The following is a 7,310-nucleotide window of genomic DNA, read 5'->3' as shown; positions in this document are numbered from 1 at the left end:
ACAGTCCAGGCCATTATGATAATAAAAGTTTTATTTCTTGGACTATCAATTTTACAAGTTTGCTTAACTAATGTTCACCAAGAGGCCGTTTCACATTATGGTGCTAATAAATTTTATTTACTTACTAATTTCATTCGTACCTCTTATTACTTCATGGAGCCATATACTCAATACCAATAAACCGAACTAATTTCATGGGATCACATATTTAATACTACTAAACTGAGCTATCTGGTTGATAGTAACATATAAGCTGAATAACTAAACTCGATAATTCACCAATTACTCATCACTATAACACTTAGAAATTAGTCGCCTAAATTGCGTTTTCATACTGTTCAAATCATTTAGGGCCCGGCAGGGTCAGGTGGTTAAGGCACTCGAATCATAATCCGAGGGTTGAGGGTTCGAACCCTCGTCGCACCAAACATGCTCGTCCTTTCAGCCGTGGTGGCGTTATAATTTTACGGTCAATCCCACTATTCGTTGGTAAAAGAGTAGCCCAAGAGGTGCCTTCCTTCTAGCCTTAACACTGCTAAATTAGAGACGGCTAGCGCAAATAGCCCTTGTGCAGCTTTGCGCGAAATTCAAAACAAACCAAACCGAATCATTAACCCAATCCCATCACGTAATGTCAGAACAACAAAACTAGTGTCCAAACTGATAAAAAGCATACAACAGTACTACTGATACTAGCTACAGAGGACAGAATTAATGAACCACGGGTAAACCATCTCCTTGACAATGTTAAAGATACTTGTTTTCAAATATGAGCATACGCATTTCTATTAATCCATGTAATACACATTTCTAAATGGAAAAGTTTATTTGCAGAATAAAGATTATCAACTTCATAAAAATACATTAATAAGAGTGCGTAGAAGATAAAGTTCTTCATTTCTTACAGAAGATAAGAAACAATGGTTGCTGTTATAAAAGCACGAAACTCATTATTTACGAATTTTGATACGTAACGAAACGCTACGTGGGCCTAGCAGTTAGAGAGCCGTTCTTGCAGTCTGTGGTTCAGATTCCACCACTGAATATATTCAATTTTTTCCAAAGGAGTGTTACAATGTTACGATCAGTCCCATTAATCCTTGATAAAGAATAGCCTGAGTTGGCAGTGAATGGTTTTATCAGCTGCCTTCCTTTTAGCCTACCATTTCTAAATTAAAGACGGCTAACGCAGAAAGCCCTCGAGTAGCTTTGCACAAAATCCAACAAATGTGTTACATAATACACCTTCCACACGCAGCGAAAGAAACAAATGAATATGTTTAGCCAAAATATTTACTGGTACTAAGAAAATACAAAATATGTTTGTCAATGCAGTTTAAGCTAATAACTAGTCTTTACTTAACATGCATATCTCAACACCTCTTCCAAATTCCTTACTTACCTTAGAAATTATGCTCTTGCATATGTGGTAAGATATACATGAGTGATCTGTATGTACAAGTAAGGTGCATGTAGTAACAAACACACACACCAGTTTCAACATCCCATATAAACTAATCCATACTTTAAGTACAGGGTATCATCATTCATTGTCAAACTTGATAACTATAGCAATCAATGCAGTCATGCTACAATTTATGTTAAACTATCACTAACTTCAATGACGTTATGAAATAATGTAATGAAAGACGGAAGTAAACAGAAATGGTTTATTCTGTCATAGTCATTCAACCAAATATTTTGTCAACTACAAAATACACTCATACATACATCCAATGTAACAGAATTACCAAGGAGAGCAGTAAAATTACCAGCGGTCATAATGTAGTAATCAGTCCAAACTGATATGTCTTCTTCCCTCTAGCATTTCCATCTAAGAGTTTTAAAAAATCTAATACATCAAATAAGCACAAAAAATAACTTGGACAAAAATAAACCTACTTGATTTTGCATTCTGCAGTGACATATATAGTCAATGTCAATTTCTTATGGTGTTTTAGAGTAAAACTCTCTTATTGCATTAAAAAAATTTGGTACAAACAAATAGGTACAATATTGCAAGGGAACAAAACAATAAGTTCCATTAACTTGTGTGCAAGACCATATCTTTACCCAGAAAGCTTCTATAGGTAAATGGTTGTCAAGATTTACAAGACATCAAGCCAGTATTACATTACACAATATCACTAAGTAAGGGCTGACAATATTTAAATCCTTGATTTTACAGCCAATCAACTGCACATAATCACGTCTCCAATACCTATGCAGCAAAGATTTGTTCCCAAAGTTTCCAGAAGTATGAAAGAAAGGTCCCATTTCAACTTCAGTTTACTTGGTCATTGAATGTGGAAATGCCAATGTCCTTTTGTGTCACTACATTATCAGTTACAAGTATCATTCAAACAATGCTGCACCAGAAGTATAAGTGTCATGAACAAATTATTCAAAAGACATTGAGTTTGTACTCTTACAATACGTAGATCCTCTTAGGGATGAATATGAAAAATTAGATTTTATCCTAAATTGATACTAAACTTTTATTGACTGATTTGTGCAACCCTTAATTTCTCTGCATAGTCAACAATCATAATTATGTCATTTAGGGAGAAAACAATCTACATACTTTAATGCAGCAGTTGTATAATGAAATCTGGATTCATGAGTGAGTTTGTCATTGAACCTCATTTCTTTCGCAAACCTACAAATAAAGGATTTCACATAAAAAAAGTGAAGACTGTTAATCCATACTGGAAGATGTCATTCTTATCCTTCAAAAAAAAGCGAAGTTTTGAAGAAAAAAAAAAAAATTATATGAGATGTTTCACCTCAGGTTGAATGAATTGTTTCCTGAAACATGTTTTCTGGAGCTGTTGTTATTCACTAACAAATTCAGTGTGCTTATTATTTTGGAAACCAAACAGCTGATTCCTTCAGTTAATGAATTCTACAGGGATTTCTAATGTATAACTCAAAGTACTCCAAACCTTCCAATAAAAGTATTTACAACACATTTGTAAAGCTGGAATGTAGAAACATTTTTCTTTTTCTAATAAATGAACCAACATCCCCTATACTTTAACTAGATTCCTTACTTTTCAGTTGAACACTATAAAATTAATGTTATATTCTAGGAATGACAAATATATTATCACTGATTATACTTTACATAAACAAAAGTTTATTGGGATAAAACAATTACATATTTTTCTGTGTCATAATGAGACAAACATCATTAACTTATATTCAAAGATTAATCTGCAGAAAAATAATAACAGTTTATAAAAATATAAAGCTGCATTTTTTTAACAAAGGATCATGTATTTTTTGATGGATTTGTACTAAAAACCTGTTACATTAGAAATTAACCTTATTGTGGAAGCAAGTAAACAAAACTCAACAACATGAACGACATATTTCTTGTGGCATTATTTTATTTCATGGGTGGTCAGTATATTAGCACTAAGAACCTTTCACTCAGTGTTGGATTTCTTTTTAAATATTTTCTATTTTACAATGACATGAATAAATGTAATAAAAATATTTCAACATAAAGATTGTTTAAACGTAAGATTTAGAAAATTTTACTTATTAATTTGGGCGTACCTATTTTGGAAATTGTTTTACTGAAAAAAATTAAATGTTATCAATTTTTTTCAGCTTTTAGAAATCTGCACCTTTCAAACTGTAGTTAAGATAACAGTAATGACAATAGTTTATCTCTACCTGCAAAAGAATCAACTGAAGTACATTCATGTATTAAGTGTAAATAATAATCAAAATTAATGTTTGTTTATCAAGCTTCTGTGCATCCTGTTAGATACATATGTTGAAAACCTTTGGACACCCAAAGCTGTTAAAATACTAAATAAAATTTCGATTACTTGACAAGTGATATGGGAAATTATAAAGTTAAAGAACTAAGATATGTTCATAAGTCACAATATAACATGGTGAATGTATATAATTTACTAAGGCTATCTACCACTGGCCCTAATGTTGAACTACTGACCATATGGCAGCCAGTCAGCAACACCCTACCACCACCCATTCGTGCTAAGGGATTGACTGTCACTCTTGTAATTCATTCACAGCTTAAATTGTGGGGAACGTTTTGTGGTATCACATGAATTTAAACCAAATTCACCAGCTTCAAAATCCAAAGTTTTACAACAGGGTCACATAATGATCTAGTTAGAAAAGTTGATTATTTACATGTTATACATAACTTTTGATGACAAGAAACTCACTTGAAGTAAAAATGTATTTTCAAGATGCTTTAATTAAAATAAAGTTTTAATACCCATACCAGCAACCTTGAGAATACATTTATATTTGTCTTGTTTTATGCAAGTAATACCTTTGAAAGGTTTTATTTTTTTGTCAGTGATGGTTGAATATTTATTAATATAAGAAAACATTTTAACATACTTTAAATAGATCAACAGCATTTTTTTTCAATATTGAAATCTTTCCTTAAAAACATTCACGTGTCATGTTCACAAATACAATATTGGTGAAGCTGGTTTCCACATTAATTAATTTCTCTTGGGGAAGAGGAGTAGATTATCAGATTCACTAGAATTAGTAGAAGGAATATTTAAATAGTGTTATTATTGTTCTAAGATATAGTGTAAATACTGCCACAGGTTCACTGATGCTGCTTTAAGTTCAGCACATTTAGACTCTTGATACATCTTAACCCACACTTCTGCCTTGTGTATTGGTATGGCAAGGTAAATAATGTACGAATAAACCTAAAAATGTCATTTTATTCTTGCTGTGCATAAATACATTTCATGCCACAGAATTTCTGATATCTTGTTTGGTGTTGTTTTGAATTTAATAGGTGTCTGTTTCATTTACATAAGTCATGTTAATGGCAATCTTAAAAAAAAGACATTATTCTGCTGATAATTACTTTTATTCTTATGAACTTTACCATGTTTTAAAACCTCTTAGTTTTAATTTCTAAACAGCAACTATATGGTTATACATTTAAACAGTACATATCACTTTTACATTTGCACTGTAAATATAAATATTCTGTGGTATATCTGTATGCCTCTCTTATTGTCAACCATAGTGGAGCTTAGTATTTTACTTGGCTGAAAGTGTGAAAACAAAAGGCACACTGAAAAAAAATCTTTTATTTGATGTAATACATAAGCCATCCTTTTCACAAGTTTATTTTTCTTCCCTCAACCATATTTTTCAAAGTATTTAAAGAATGTCATTAAAAGGTTTTCATTACTGTTATAAAAATCATAGCATGTGCACATCATGACAACACTAGATGGCTAGTATTGTCAGAAAGTTCAGATAAGGCCTCCATTTTTCAAGTGTGACCCATAAGATGAATTGGAGACCAAAGGATTTTTCTTTTTATTTTTTTTTTTGTACATTTAGTTATTTTCTAATTAATATATCACAAATAAACATTATATTGTATTTTATAACTATGGACATAAGGCTATCATTTCGTTAAAATGAGTTAAATATATAGATAACTGCTAAACAGTTACACTGATGATAATAAAAACATGTTAGTGTTTTTGGATGTCTTTTTCGTCCCTTCTATGAAAATACTGCCATAATGTTTTCTTTTTCTGCTGTTTACTTTTAATATCAACTTACACGTTTCTAATTGGAAATGCATTGTAAAGTATGATAAAAATGTGGAATTGTAAGAACATTTTTGATATTTTATTATCCTGAAAAGGCCTAAAAACGACCCAACTGAGCTTTTACTCCTTTTTAACAGCAATTAACTGTGCAGTAGTCAGTGGGAATATTGAGAAGATTCTAATTGACTAAAATAACTGCATGAACCAATGACTCTTTCATATTTTATATTTCAATTCAAACTGCATGAACCAATGACTTTCCTATTACACTATAACATTTTGAATCAAATTGTATAAGCCAATAATTTTCCTATTACACAATAACAATTTCATCCAAACTGCATGACCAATGATTCTTTCCTTATTACGTGACATTTTGATTCATCACAATTTCACACTGTTAAGTCTTAATTTTGTGGATATCACTTCTATAGAAGTGGATTATTGCCTGCTTCTACATTAAATTCATGAATATAATGATCCAAACTCTACTTTACAAACTGGTGTATAAAAAACGAACAGCAGAAAAACTCACACCACTGAGTACTAAAATTCTTCTATGAAAAGGTGCTGCTACTTTAAATGCTGTGATGGAATAGTAGTACACATTTGATAGTTTTGTAATAAGAACCTCTATGCAGCATAAAAGAATTGAATCATAAAGTAACAAAAAGCACTTAAAGGATATAATATTACTATTGTAAAAGCCGAGATCAGTGGTAAACTTGGGATTTTGAAAGAGGTGGAACTTCCTTCTGTGATTTATTTCATAGAAACCGTGTGGATCATGGTGTGGTACAATCAGGAGTCCAGATACACTTGTATCCTGAATTCTCGAAAGATAGAATACCATTCCAAATTGTTTTGCCTTAATTTACCCCCTAACTGTGGAGATTTAAAAAAAAGTACTAGCCATTTTGACAAAACTGAATAAAAATGGCACTTTTTTATGTAGAAAGCATACTAACAAACTAGGACCATATTTTCTTACTTTTAAATTAATGTTTTTTTACTTTGGAGAGCAGTCACATTCTCACAACTGTTTGCAGGCAATGAAAGAGATGTGGGGCATTGTGAGTTTGAGTACCCACATCTCGTTCTCCTAATTTCTATACCTATTTTAATTTCTTTTGCTATTCCTTTACTTTATTTCTCTATGCAAAATTGGCAAATGGAGGTTACGACTAATAAACGATGTATCTCCACTGTAATGTGGGCCCAACTTCTGCAGTCACCTCAAAATCTAGAGTACAGTTTATATACCACATTATAGCTTGTACCTTGGGATCGTTTCAGTTAGTGCTGTTTATTTTTGTTTAAGCTTGTTTTTGGTTATAACAAACTGATGATCTAATATATTAAAAACTGTATTTTCACTTTTAAGAAATTATTAATTTTAGGATGATTTTCTGTATTTGTTATATTACCAACAGAAAGATATAGGGGTGAAGGAGGTGAGAGGATGGTGCACTTGTATCATAGCCTATTTCTCACTTGCTACAATTGACATGCAATACTTACATAAATATCTTTCCATCAATTTTATTCCTTTAATATATCTGCACTTGTTATGCAACCATTTTTGTTTTTAACATGCTACAATCCTAAGCCTTCACGTTAGCATACACACTTCCTGGCAGACTGCACTGCATCATGAGTATGAAAATGTATGAAATTTGATAGAATTTAATAAGCACTCCAGCACTGGTACTCTTGACTCCAGGT

This window comes from Tachypleus tridentatus, chromosome 4 (genome assembly GCF_004210375.1).
Source record: "Tachypleus tridentatus isolate NWPU-2018 chromosome 4, ASM421037v1, whole genome shotgun sequence".
NCBI classification, from domain to species: Eukaryota; Metazoa; Arthropoda; class Merostomata; order Xiphosura; family Limulidae; genus Tachypleus; species Tachypleus tridentatus.
The sequence above is the reverse complement of the archived record's forward strand: the minus strand, read 5'-3'. Positions refer to the sequence as shown.